The sequence below is a fragment of the Lissotriton helveticus genome, chromosome 3_1 (genome assembly GCF_964261635.1).
Source record: "Lissotriton helveticus chromosome 3_1, aLisHel1.1, whole genome shotgun sequence".
Taxonomy (NCBI): domain Eukaryota; kingdom Metazoa; phylum Chordata; class Amphibia; order Caudata; family Salamandridae; genus Lissotriton; species Lissotriton helveticus.
The window spans coordinates 1,230,065,929-1,230,081,177 of NC_136061.1; positions in this window are offsets into that span (position 1 = coordinate 1,230,065,929).

A 15,249-nucleotide genomic window follows, 5' to 3' on the forward strand; every position below is an offset into this window, starting at 1 on the left:
ATATTTTAAAGACAGGTCTAATAAGATTGTACTGTTCAATTCTTCTAAGTTTAACGTTAAAGATAAATGTGAGTGTCAAAATGGTGCACGTTTTCTTGGAAGGCCTTTGAGACTTGTTTTAATCATGTAGTTAGTACCCTAGAGTTGAGATGGGAACATCCGTTATCTCGAAGTGCCCGTCATATAATTATTGACCTAAAAGTTAAAAACATAAAGTTGAGCCCAAAATGCTGTAAATGTGTGTATTTCAAAGCAGTGTTTGCTACTTTAAACCTGCCTTTTGTTGTGAATTGCTTGGAATCCTTACAAATGCAAGTTCTTGTGGTGATAATTTGGGATTTTTAAAATGATATGTATAGCAGTATTTATCTCTTGTTATTTTAAACTCTTTAAATTATTTATATTATACCAAATGTAAGAAAGTGTACAATTAAATATTGCCACCACATGCTGACAACACGCCCACACTGAAACCCCCCCCCCCCCCCCACACACACACACAGAAACCTACACGCATGCTTGCGCACACACATACACAATCCTTGCCTCAATGATTGAATGTCCCTTCTACAGTAGACTGAGAGACAATTTAAAGCACAGAAGCTGCTGGTAGGCCCGCTCCTTGTAGGTGACAGGTAAAAAGGCACACACGTAACCCCAGTGCTTGCTAGGGGAGGGCCTCCAAGTAAGACATGTACACACAAAAGAAGCTACCCTGAATCAATATCTGATTCTATATGTGAATAACAGGCGCACTACGCTTAATTAAGTGGGGTGCCAGGCATCTCAAAAATTGTGAAGAACTGTCCTCACACACCACCAGGTGTCAAGCTTCATCATTGGCTGTCCTCACTCTCTAGAAACCGTGTTTGATAGAGAGCGGGCCTTCACCTGAAGACAGGGAGGCAATTCTAAGAACTAAGTGGGGTGGCCCGAGATAAAGTGAAAGGTTAAAATGTAATGCAAATGCCAAATACAATGTATTCGTTAGGTGTTTGCTTAATATTAAAAGTAAAGCGTGGGGACCAGGGGGTTTAGTACCCCATCCGTGTTGACCGCCCAGTTACAACTAGGGTGGTTGTGCCTCCCTTAGACCACTGCAACCCCCAGGGGGTGGCGCATCGGTCTTGAGTCCGCAATATGCTTGGCAGGACCACCGCGGTACCACAAAGCATATTACGAGTTTATTTTCCGACGCAGTTCTCATGGCGGTTCCACCTCCATAAAAACCGTGGGGGGGAGAAAACGTAGGACCCCTTGTGCCTCTGGGCCTGGGAATGTATGCAGGGGGCAGATGTGTACACCTGCGTGCATGCACCCCAGTACCTGCACGGCATGGACTGCAGCAGTCCATGCTGTGCAGGGACTGATTTTGATGTTCCCATTGCGGTGCCTATTTTATAGGCACTGCCATGGAAACGCCAAAGAACCACCCGGCAAACCAGGAGAAAACTCCTAATCTGACGGGCAGGGCAACCACGGGTTTGGCGGTGCTGGAGCGGGGCGGTCCTGCTCCCGCACCTCCAAACTTGTAATAAGGCCCTTGTTCTTTTTGAGAGGTATTATAAGGGAGCTACCAGTGAAACTCTTATGTTTGTGCTTTTAAAAGACAGTTTTCAAATGTGCATGGCATACAATCTGGGTATTACTAAAATCTGTATTTTAGAAGCACTTTTTTATGTTAACATTTTTTGCTTATACTGTGTGTAATGCAAGATTAAAATAATGACTTACATATTCAAGGTGCTTTCTGTCGCAGACTGGGACCTCGTAGCACTAAACATACACAAGTCACTATTCACCACAGCACCAACCAGGATTCAGTTCTGTAGCTCACTGGACACAGACCTCTGCAGTGCATAAGAGGTCGGTGATAGAGGTTTCATAATATGCGACAGAGCATTTCTCTCTGATTAACATAACTTGCATTTAATTTTCATTTAAGCTGTGCCTTATTTTATATGTAGTTACCTGAAGGTGGAAAAATAAATAAAAGTTACAGTATATTTTGTTTTTCTAGCCAGTCCTCTGCTCCGCCCCCACGCTCCCTCACCCCTTTCCCATTTTATGCAGGATCAGAGGTCCCATACATTTTTTTAAAGCACTTCGCCCATTGCTGAGAACACATACAAAATTGTCATGGGTGCTGACGTAGTGTAAAAAATACTGCAGCTTACTAGAGTAATCTTATGGCAGGGGTGGACACTCTCCTGAGCTCTGAAAGGGACCCCTCTCCAGCCCAACAATTATTACTATTTTTATGATGATTTTGCCCAGTAACCACTTCAAAGTCATGTCAGGTATTTAACAAAGTGTATCTGTGAATGACTCACAGATTTCTCAGGTTGCATTGAGTGATGTACTACAATGTCAGATTTTATTTGTTTATTAACTTATATTGTTTCTGTATAGCATGGTCATAGGTGGAAGAGACGCACAGGAACAGAGAATGGTATAGACAGGGCCACTAGAATTATGCAATTGTGTGGCGATTTTTGCATAATTATAGATGTGCCGTATTTGCCACATAATCATTCTGCTGCATGATCTGTAGACTTTAACAAAAAGTAAATGTTTCGAGCTCAAACCGTTCAAAAGATTCTAAAACGCAGCAGCACGTGTTACCATGCAGTGGAAGGCCTTTTTCAAAGGTAGACCGGTACTTTTCGGTTGCTTATTTCTATATTTGGTTATTAAACTGGTACTAACGAGGTGCACCCAATGCCGAGGCAGTGCATACAAGTGCAAAAAGTACAAAATAATGAAGTAGTTCTATTAAAAAATGTACTACATTATGCCGCGTTATTTGCCTTTTCTTGCCACACAATTTACTGAACTCCGCCATATAATTTGGCACTCTCGTGCCGCATAATTCCAGTGGCCCTGGGTATAGGATAATCAAAACAGGAGAAAATGTCTACGTTAATCCTAACAAGAGTCAGATGCAGACACAGCTCAAAAGAAGTGAGCAGAGTTTGACTTTTGGGGTAGACCAGTCATCCTTGTCTACACTTTATGTTAACAGATTAGATTCAATGAGACATTCAGTTAGTCAGTCAGTGGCTCTTGAGGCTGGATCTGAATAATTTGAAGTAGGGGAGCATGCGTAATCTAATTTCAAAAGAGTTACAGATTGTTTGAGGCTTGCTGGAGAAATGTGTTTTCCAATGGACATTTTTAGGTTTCGCCTGGAGATCCGCTGCGCAGCAGCGTTCGCGCAGGGCGAAATCTTATGATCCTACAGTGTGGGGCTTTGTCCCGCCTTCTCTTCCATTGGCTATCTCCATAAATGGAGGCTAGCCATTGGAAGAGATGGGTGTCTGTTACTCTTTTCCCCGTCCCGACGCGATTCGGGGGCGTTTCTTGCTTTTTTTAATCTTGGTATTTAATCTTGACGTCACTGCAAGAACATGCCCCCGAATCTCGAAAATACAGGAGCTTTGTGGCAGCCATTTCAGGCCGACCGCCGCCGGAAGAAGTCCAGGTGGGTGCTTGATTTTTTTTCCCCCCGCTGTCCGTGTGCCCGGTCCCGCCCCCCCTCCCGCTGTCCGTGTGCCCGGTCCCGCCCCCCCTCCCGCTGTCCGTGTGCCCGTTCCCGCCCCCCTCCCGCTGTCCGTGTGGCCATTCCGAGTTGTTGGAAGTTAGATAAAAGCGTGCTTGCAAGATGCAACTGTAGGAATCAGAACATGCATCACCAAATAGGTCTGCCTACATATTGTGTGCTTCCACTTATTTATGAGGTAACCTCAGAAGCAGCCCCAGCCCGTCTCTTCCTGCATGCGTTCAGCCCTCTAACACAAATCCCCGCTGCTACGATACCCTCAGGCACCCCCGCAGTGAAGATGGGGCTCTCAGCTGCTGAGAGTGATAGTGCCGGGCAAATACCACAGTCTGCTGAGAGAGTCGCACGTTACTGTACATGTCTTTGCATTTGCATAGGCTAGCGAGTGGTTGTGTTATGTAGCGCTGCGGTTCCTTCCAGCGCTACATTACATCCCTTTCAGGAGGAGTACGGATTGAAAAAAACACTTTGCTGAGCGTTGATGCGGTCACACTGATGTCGGGGCGGAAGTGCGTGTATGTAGCAGTTCTCAGGAGACTGCTTCAGTGTTTTCATTTTAGAGATTTAACTCTCTTTCACAGAGATTTCGTGCAATAATTACGTTATACTAATACGTGTTACTGTAGTGCTTCACTTGCCAATATTGGATGTGCCCTCTGCTGTGCCCGGGTAGCTCTGGTGTACCACTTGCCCATTTACACTGCGTGCATGCTGCGCCCGAGCTCCTCTTGCCCATGCCCGGCTGTGCCCGGCCTCTGTGAATTTGAAAGTGTCTGCTGGCTAGGCCGCGGCACCCTGCCCCCGTGGAGTTTCCTGTGTGACAATGCTGTTTGAATTTTTTTAATGCGCCTCATCCCAGCCTTGAATGGGCCTTTGTCCTGTGCAGACATCAAAGGGCCGGGGGCATTGAGGGCGAGTAGATTGGGACTAGGGGGCGGGTCGCTCCTCCCCCCTCATTAGCCTGTGATAAAACAGGTCTCACATTCCCTCAGCACTCACAAACCTGCCTTCAGCCCTGGATTAGTAAAGGGACGCAGCCCTCCCTGGGACTATCAGCAGCATGGACTTTCACCCACCACTGGACTTGGTACCCCTCGGGACGCGCCCCTCTGACACACACTGGAAAAGATGTACTCATCACTGCTTTTTACTCTAGTGTGAACTGCGCCAGGTCATCGGCCTTCCAGGCGCTGCATGATTTTATTTTTTTCTAGCATGAACTGCGCATGGTGAGCACTTATTTTTGTTTACAGCATGAACTGCGCCTGGAGACCGGTTGTCTGGGCGCTGTATGGTTTTTAATCTGGCATGAACTGCAAATGGAGACTGGACATCTTTTTTGATTGTTTGTTTTTCACTGTATCGTGACCTGCGCCTGGAGACCGGTTAACTCGGCACTGTACAATACACTTAAATGGCGCACGAAAAGAAAAGAGACACAAATTCATGTGTCTGGATGGATGTGGGGAGGAGGGACAATCCAGTGAAAGCTAACGGACACTCAGGGCTCGAGCCCCTGCCAGTCAGGCCCAGTTGAAATAAACATAGTAAGACCTGAAATTAGTATTAGTAGCGACCGCAGCGCGTAGAAACTGCGTGACTGACAGGAAGCTGTTTTTTTTATACCGTAAGTAGGGTGTGGAGGTTAGACACGTGATTTCACATACTCTGGTTTCAAAACCTCTGTCGAAATGCACACACTATGATACAAACAGCACCAGTTATCACAGTTTGTCAGTTTCTAAGCGCTGTAAACCATGGGCATTAATATTTACCCAGTTTAACTGTATTGATTATCTCGACCTCTGAAGGATAACGGCTCAGATGTTCTTGTGAGCTGTATGCGCCGATGTAACTTGGGGACACCCGCTGCCGGTCTGGGAAGCCTGCGAGAGATCGGAGGGGACATGTCCTGGCGTCGGACAGGAGTCCGGTTTAGAGACCAGCGGTGCCTGGGCTGTGTGGATTTTGGCTTGCAGTTACGGTTTCACCGTTTCCAATTAGCGCTTCCAAATACATGTTGAGGATCAGTCAGGAATGTCCCCTCTCCCCTCACCCCCTCCCCCGAACAGTCCTCGGTAGCACAAATAAAGCTATGCCTCACACAGAGCCCCAGCTGCACCCCCTCTCTCAATGGAAGGTGTTTTATCGAGCAAAGGACAGCAACAACCGAAGCACTTGTTAATCCCGGCGCAAATCAGGCGCTTGCGCTGTAAACCATGGGCATTAATATTTACCAATTTTAACTGTATTGATTATCTCGACCTCTGAAGGATGAACGGCTCAGATGTAACTTGGAGACACCGGCTGCCGGTCTGGGAAGCCTGCGAGAGATCGGAGGGAACATGTCCTGGTGTCGGACAGGAGTCCGGTTTAGTGACAAGCAGTGCCTGGGCTGTGTGCATTTTGGCCAGCAAATTACGGTTTCACCGTTTCCAATTAGCGCCACCAAATACATGTTGTAGTCAGTGCCCTGCTTTGCTTAGGGTGATTTGTAGTCACTGCCCTGCATGGCTGGGGGTGATTTGTAGTCACTGGCCTGCATATGTTTTTTTTTTTTTAACTTGTTTTTATTGTTGTGCTAACGCGGGATTTCTGGTCTATTGCTGTTAATCCAGATCCCAATTCAGGTCGACTAAATCGTTGGTACCTGTCATTGAGTAAAAGGCAATCTACTACTGGGTTAATCAAGAAAGAACTTACGCCACTCTAAAGAACCACTTACCACTGGAAAAGGTTTAAAAGTTTATTATAAAGCCAAAGCTATCTGGAGATACAAGCACCTCAGAATGAGGTTCAAAAGATATACAGGAATCAATACAAACAAGAATTCTCTATATGCTCTTAGTCGTCAGAAAGATATCACTAAAACAAATTCAAAAAAAGCATTAAAGTTGCCAACATGGACACAAGCTGTAGCTTATGCGTCATTTACAGAAAGGAAAAGTTCAGGTTAGACTGTCCCTACACTAGACTAAGTGACATCCCTACTTAACAAGATCTTTACCTAAAAATGTGTCAGCCGTGGTGACTTCCAAAGAAGATCACACACTTCCCTTAGTCTTTGTCTCAAAGTCGAAGTCTTGCAGTTCCCTATCTGCCTACCCATCCGCTCTCTTAGGTTCCTCAGATCATCTGCTTCAACTCCACCCCGGGGTGCTGTCCCTAATACAAAATCACTTTTCCAATAGGAACGCCCCTGGAGACGCCTCTCACGTGGTGTTGGTTCTGGCGGCAACTTCCATGCTGGTACTCCTCGGGACCCTTCGTTAAAGTTGACCTTGCTTCCCAGGCTTCTCTCCGGCAAGACGGTACCCCCTAGAAATTCCTGAAGACTCCTACAGGCCGGTGCCTGGCGTCTCTTGAACAAAGCCTATTCATCATTTTCTGATTAAGCCCCCTCGCACCTGCAAAAGACACTTTTTCTATATAGGCCCCAAATTCCGGCCTCCACCATATCTTGAAGTCGTAAACTATGTAACAGAATTTACAGTTAGTGTCTAGCACGACTTTTCTCTAACGAGCACATACAGATCAAAGAAGCAATTTTATCTATTCAGGCCTGCTAAAATTACATGAAACGGGCCTCTGCCATATGCACATTTAATTTCTTTGTTTAAACAGTATTCTAACCAACACACATTACTATAATGTAACACATCTATTTAAAACATTATTTCAATTCTATGATTAATAATACTTTGCAGTAAAATGACCTTAGAATCCAAGTTACTTAAAAGTGTAGCAGCATCTTTCGTTTCTTGTGAAATGCTATGTGGCCACACATTTCCATGGTTTGCAGAATTACATTTCTTTTTCACACAGCCTCATAACGTGAGACTCCAACATCATTCTAACATTTCTACAAATCTCTACATTAGTTTTTCACACTGATATATGTATCCCTACTCTAATTAATCACTTATATATATCTCTTCACCCTATAGGTTTGACACTCTTGTGTATTCTATTCTAAACTAATACAACGTGCTTGTAAATATGGTGCACTTCTACATTTTTCAGATTTGTGCTCTCTCAATCCCCCCTTTGATGACTTCCAGTAGTCATCATCATCACAACACCCTCTTTAAGGTATAGAGTATCAAACTGAAGTCGTAGCAATATTCCCTCTTTTCATCTCCTCTAGAGCCCTCAGACTCCGGTACTGATTCTCCTGCATCGCAGCTAATCTCCTCCCCTGCTCTCGCATGGATCTCTGCAACCTGTTTGCTCTATACCATTTGTACAGTTTCACGAACCCCCACAAAGCGATTACACAAATCACTATTATGATGATAGGTTTCAATATGTACCAAATGATATTCTTTCCCAGGTTGGCAAACCAACCTCCAACTTTACCCATTCCTTGACCTACTTTTTCCCATACTGTTACCTTTGTCAAATCCTCTATCTCATGGTGTATTTCAGTAATGTTTCGAATGTACTTTTCTAGAGGTTTTGAATTGTCTGGAATGTAAGTGCAACATTCCTGGACCTTCAAAGCCTTACAGACTCCTCCCTCGCCAACAGAACGTCTAGAGCAAGTCGGTTCTGAAGAACCATTGCCCTTATCGATTGCATCTCTCCCTCTACCAGCATTAAAGATCAAGCAGTACTGGCGGATAGTCTATCTACAACTGTAGCCAATCTTCTTATCTTAACATCATTTAGTGCTATCCCCAATATAGGAAACATAGCACCAAATACATCTCCAACTACCTCCTCAGCGCTTACATCCCTTCTTCTTCTAGTTTGTTTCCCTCTCTTTTTGGTTTCTAAGTCCTCAGCATGGTATATTTTGGGGAAGACAATTGCTAAGTAACATGATCCATACCAATTATCTGGTAGTTTCACGTATGCATTTCTTCCACAAACAAAATACACATTCGGGATCACCTGCATTTCCTTTAGGAAATCTTTGGAGTAATACTCCAGTTGGAAAGCATGTTCACAACTGACTTCTCCCACAAACACATTCTCATAATATGTTTGACTTCTGTGTATACACAGCTTTCCCCTTTTCTCTCTGTCTAAAGCTATTGGACCATTGCTACCCTTTCTTTGGTGTGCCCTTTCTTCCTCGGTCCAATCTGTTTTCCACTGTCCTGAAGCTTTTAGGACCTTTTGTCTTCTATATCGATCATCCACCTGCCCTATAAACTTTTTCTCAGTTTCTGACACTTTACAAGTCAAATTATTTCTTCGGGCATGTGAAGTATCTAGTGTCTTCCATGGAAGGAAACATTTCTGTAACCTGTCTTCACTTTTGTAATAATCCCATTTATTGAGGTGTTTGTAATTTGGCACCTCTGGCAATATCGAGTCAAAGTTCGAGAAGTAATACTCAAACCCCTCACGTTCATAAAATATGCTCAGCAACAAACTACATGAGATTCCATAGGTCAATGGAAGATGATGATACCTGATGCCTTCATCTACAGAGGCTGGCAACTGCATGCAGACATAGCAGTTCTTCGCCTCCATGACATTAATGTATTCATAAAGCAATTTGGCATAAGCATTTGATTTAAAATTCCCCTGTGATTCATCTGCATGTAATCTTTTTATTTCAGCATCTAACAAAGCTTTCTCCTTCGCTGTGTTTTCCCCCTGTTTGCCAGCCGTAGGAGGCTTCTGTGTTGATGCACTTTTTGCTTCTTTTTCTGCTTTCACATCATTTTCATGTCCCACTACATATGATACAGTAACCACTAAAACTATAAGAGAAATCACTACCACTAAAAGTGTGCCTACTATGCATTTTGCCCTGCGGTTCGGGTTGCCAGCCTCCATGATCTCAAGACAGTGTAGCTCTGGTTCTTTTTCACAGTACAAAGTCTCTTTTCTTTGCTTCTCCAATCTTTCGAACCACACCTGGAAGCTGAAAATCCCCTCCGCCAGAACAGTCTCTGAGTTCTGTAGCAATAGACAACCTTAACCCTTCTCCATCCTCTAACTTGAAATCCCTAATTTCGTCGTCTTCTTCTTGAAGCTAGGTTATCTCTCAATCTGTATTTACAAAGTTCTTTGCAAAGTCTCTAGTAATCCGAAATTATGCGTGTTCCAAGAACTCCCACCACTTGCTCGAATATTTCCAAACGAAGAAGGATTCCCTCAAGTATTGGACACCTGGAACAGCAACACGGAAATTCAACTGTCTCTAGGATCAATTTTCTTATTCCGCTCAGGAGAGGAGGATAGACGATGTTGAGTGTCAGCAGCCCTTCGACCTCCACTCCTGGTATCAGCAACTCTACCTCCACTGTTATGATGGGGTCAGTTCTGGTCAGGGTCACTTTCCTCACCCTCCCAGTTCTGCGTCCTTCGGACATCTGTAGCGAGGTAGGTCCACTCAGGAGTAGCGTATCTTCTGCAAGGCACCCGCACCCTCCTTGATCTCCTCGGACCTTCCTGTTCTTGTCCTTGTGCACTTTCTTCTGGATCTGAGTCTTCGGATATAGGAGCAAGAGTTTCCTCTCGAGCTGGCTTCAAGCTTGGCCTCCTTTTTCTTTCATGCCAGATAGCTTCTCCACGCCTTGTTCTCCTATTTCTTGTCTGTTCACTCAGTTCTGGATCACTCTGAACTTGTTCTGTGTCTGAGTTGTTTTCACAGCAGCTTTCTCCTTCTGTGGCAACTTCAGTTTCACTGCCGTTCTGTCTTTCTTCTTCCTCTGGATCTGTGACACTCCCCCTATCTTCAGACACCCCCACAGCTTGACTGATCCCCTCTTGCGATTCTTCCTCCACAACTGGATTTTCGTCTGTGAGAGGAGCTGTTTCTTCAAGAGGTGCTGGAACTCTTCGAGTATGGGAAGCGTGGATCCAATTTGGCAGCCCTCCGCACTTCACGGCAGTGTTCGTCGTTAAGATGATCTGGTAAGGTCCTTTCCAGCGCACGTCTAAGCAGTTCTTCCGGACGTGCTTCTTCACCACTATCCAGTCACCTGGACACAGGTCGTGGCATTGATCTCTTGAGGATGGAACTTCTGCGGCCTGTACCTGAAGAGACACAGAATGAATGGCGTCAGACAACCCCTTGCAATAATCCAGGATCAGGTCATCTGTGATATTCAACAATGCGGTTGTTGGGACAGTTGGAAGTCTCATTGCCCTCCCCATCAGCACCTCGTGTGGAGAGAGACCTGTCCTCCTGTCGGGTGTGCTACGCATGCTCATAAGGACCAAAGGAAGAGCATCAGGCCAACTTAAGGAAGTTGATGAACATACTTTAGCAATTCGACATTTCAACGTCCCATTTATCTGCTCCACGATACCTGAAGCCTCTGGTCGATAGCTACAATGCAATTTCTGATCAATGTTCAATGCAGAGCAAAGCATCTTCACAACTTCGCTGTTAAAATGTGTTCCTCTGTCCGATTCCAGAGAGGCAGGCACCCCGAAGCGCGGTATCAACTCTCTAAGCAACAACTTTGCTACTGTGAGTGTATCGCACCTACGTGTAGGGTATGCTTCAACCCATCTGGAAAATATGCATACTACCACCAGAACATACCTAAGGCGGTTGACTTTTGGCATTTCAATAAAATCCAATTGCATTCTGTTGAAGGGCCCTCCAGACCTCCCAATGTGACTCAGTGTAACTGGTGTTCTTTTCCCTATATTCAACTGTTGGCAAGTAACGCATCGCTTACACACTGCTTCTGCTGCAATCCTAAATTTTGGGCAATACCAAGTCTGCCTGAACACCCTCAGCATGGCATCTCTTCCCAAATGCACTGGACCATGTATCTGTCGTGCCATTGGACTCGCTACCTCCTCGGGTAACACTGCCCTTCCATCTGCTGAAACCCAAAAGTCCATTTCACTTCTCACACAACCTGCTGTTTCCCATGCCTGCTTCTCAGATTCAGGTGCATTGTCTTGCATTTGTTTCAAATCTTCCCAAGTATCAACAGTTTCTAACATCATGCTTAGTTCTGTCTTTTCCTGAGCCCCACCTACTTCCACCTCCGTGAAAGTATAACCATGCTCCGCACAATAGCGGGCAACTTCGTCTGCATATCTATTTCCCTGTGACACAAAATCTGTATTTTTCGTATGAGCTACACATTTCACAACCGCAATTGCGGCAGGACCCTGTAATGCTTCTAACAGCAGTCGTACAAATTCTCCGTTTCTGATTGGCGAACCAGAGGAGGACACGTAACCCCTCTGAGACCACAATTGCCCGAAATCATGAACTACACCGAAACCATATTGGCTATCAGTATATATGGTGACTCTAATTTTGCTACCTGCTATACAGGCACGGGTCAATGCAATGATTTCTGCTACCTGAGCGGAGTGTACTCCTTCCAGGCAAGCGGCTTCCACAACTCCAGTAATGGTGCAAACAACATAAGCTGCTCTCAACCGACCAGTATCATCTCTTAAACATGAACCATCGACAAAGTAAATTTCATCGGGGTCGATCAATGGTTCATCCACAATATCTGGTCTCGGCTTCGTACATAGTTCAGTCACATCAAGGCAATCGTGATGTTCACAGTCTTCGCTTTCAATGTCATTAGGAAGTGGCATCAGTGTAGCAGGATTCAAGACAGAGCACCTCTTAAGGGTCACGTTCTCTGCAGCAAGAATAACTTGCTCATAGCGCGTGAGCCTACTGTTAGTCAAGTGCTGGGTCTTGGTCCTGGTCATTAACAGTTCCACAGAATGAGGTACATACACCACTAACTGGTGTCCCATCACAATGCTTTCACAACGCTCAATGCTGACACCTGTTGCAGCAACGGATTTGAGACATCCGGGCAACGCTGCGGCTACTGGATCTAAGGTAGCCGAAAAGTATGCAACTGGTCTACGGGCATTTCCATGGACTTGCACTAAAACTGACAAAGCACAGCCCTCCCTTTCGCAGCAATAGAGGGAAAATGGCTTCTCATAGTCCGGCATCCCCAGAGCCGGAGCACGACACAAGTCATCTCTCAGCTGTAGGAACGCAATCAAGCACTCATTGTCCCATGGTACCGGATCGCTCACCTCCTTGTGCGTCAGTTTCTGTAAGGGTTTTGCTTTCAGTGAAAAGTTAGCTATCCACTGTCGGCAATAACCAACCATTCCTAGAAACATCCTGACTTCTCTCTGTGTTGTAGGCGAGTTCATCTTCATGATTGCCTCTATTCTATCTGGTGACACCTTGCGCTTTCCTTTTTCTATCCGATGCCCCAAGTACTGTACTTCTGTAAGACAGTACTGCAATTTGCTCGGGGACACCTTGTGTCCATTTTCAGCTAAATGGTTCAGCAAGGCGATGGTGTCTTCTTTGCAAGCTTCTTCTGTTCCTGACGCAACAAGTAGGTCGTCTATGTACTGGACCAGAACCGAGTTCTGTGGCAGCACTAGACTTTCAAGGTTCTTTTTCAACAGCTGGTTGAAAATTGAAGGGCTATCTGTGAACCCTTGTGGGATTCTACACCATGTTAAGACGCGATTCTCCATTTTAAAAGCAAAAAGATACTGGCTTTCTTCGTCTAATGGGATTGAAAAGAAAGCCTGACAAAGATCTATTACTGTGAACCACTCGGCTTGGAATGGTATCTGAAACAGTATCACTGATGGATTCGGTACCACTGGACAACATGAAACAACAATGTTATTAATTTTTTGAAGATCCTGTACTATTCTAAATTTCCCACTAGGTTTCTGCAAACCCATAATCGGGGAGTTGCATGGACTTCCCACGATTTCCTTCAGTATTCCCTGTTGAATCATAGAGTCGATCACAGGTTTTATTCCTGCAATCGTCTCTTGGGACAGCTTGTATTGTGGCGTTCTTGGATAATCAACATTTGGTTTCACTATGATCTTTACTGGCTCTACCCCTTTGACCAATCCTATCTCTTCTCCTGTAAAATCCCATACTTTGGATGATACTGCCTCGCGTAGGTCCCAAGGAAGATCCTCCACAGTCAGAGTAGGATACAGTTCTATGCATGTTCTTGAGTTCACAATTTTGAAGGTAGCGTCATCATCTGTCGTCTCTACCTCTACTCCCTGAGGTGTGCAGTATATGGTACAGTTCAACTTGCACAATAAATCCCTTCCTAATAGACACACAGGACTAGAATCACACACCACAAACTGGTGTTCATTCATGTAGTTTCCGATTTTCACTGACACTGGTTCCGTCAAAGGGCTAGTCATCCTCTTGTTTGCGACTCCTACCACCTGAATTGTTTCCCCCGACATTGGTAGATCCGGAACCACTGCTGATCTCAAAGTTGATCGGGTAGCTCCGGTATCCACCAAGAATGTTGTGGGACATCCTGCCACTTCAGCCTCAACAAATGGTCCTCTTTGATCCACTTCCAGAACTGCCCCGAGGGTACAGTCCTCTTCTTTGCTTACACGTTGTCCCGTCAAGGGATCAACGTAGTAACACTCTTCTTTAACTGTGAACAAAGGCATTTGTCTATAGACCTTCGCTCCAGTCGTAATCTTTGGTGGCTGAGGGAACTGGGCTCGTGGAGCCGAAGTCCCCCCTTTGGCCGCATTACTTCTTGACACTGTCACCCTTTGAACTGGAGCCTCCTGAACTTCCTCCTCTACTTCTATCTCTCCATTTTCAGGGTTATAGGGACACTCGCGTCTCCAATGTCCCACCTGGTGACACTGATGACACTTTGTCGTTTTCTTCAACGTAGCAAGGTCTATTCGAGGTCTCGGGTTGTCTTCGCTGTCTCTATTCTGTCCGTTTGGTTTTCGTCCCATTGTCCCTGTTCCCAGTTGGCGCTGTCCACCCTTTCCAGCTGATTGCATCTGCACTACCATCAATTATTCCTTTAATTTTTTTGCTTTGGACTCTATCTCATCACTACAGTATCTTGCGTATCTCAAAATCTCATCCAATGGTTTGTTTTGCCAACAAATTAAATGCTGCTGAATCATCAGACAAATATCAGGTCTCAACCCCAAAACGAACTTTGATACAAATTGTCCTATATCCTTGGGGTCCATTACATCTAGTCCACTGTATTGTTTGAATGCTTTCAGCAATCGCTCATAATACTCATGGACTGTCTCCTTTGGTTCTTGTCTTGTTCGGTCTATTTTTACCCAATCTATGTCTTGTGGTGGCACCTTTTCCTTCAGCCATGTCATTACCCTATCGTATTTCAACATTACAATTTCAGACGGTCCATTTGTAGCAGCATTCCTTTCTGGTTCTACCGTTGGCCACTCAACACTAGTCTTGCATGCTGTCCACAAATCTCCTGGCACCACAATGTCAAACAAGGTGTTCAAATCAATCCACAATACCTTCGAGATCTTCACAAACCTTTCTACCTGCTTGTACCACTCAACCGGATTGTCCCTTAACTTCGGAAATGAGTTGGTAAATGCAGCCAAATCTCCTCTACTCCAGGGCACATGTACATAGTTCCCATTCGATATTTCTCTCAAAGGATATGCCTCCATCTGCATTACCCTTCCTTCCGGAGACATCACACTCGTGCTCCGTCTGACAGTACCCCTTTTGGACCACCTCTCTTCCCATTTGTCCAGATCTCTCCACGCTCTTATTCCTGTTATCAGCTCCCTTATGTGTGTTTTTAATCCTGTAGTTCTCTTCTCATCTAAGTCTTGGTCTGAATACTGCAACCTATGGTTACTCTGTAATGTCTTTGTTCTGGACAAGTCTACCATATACTTCTCTGCCAATT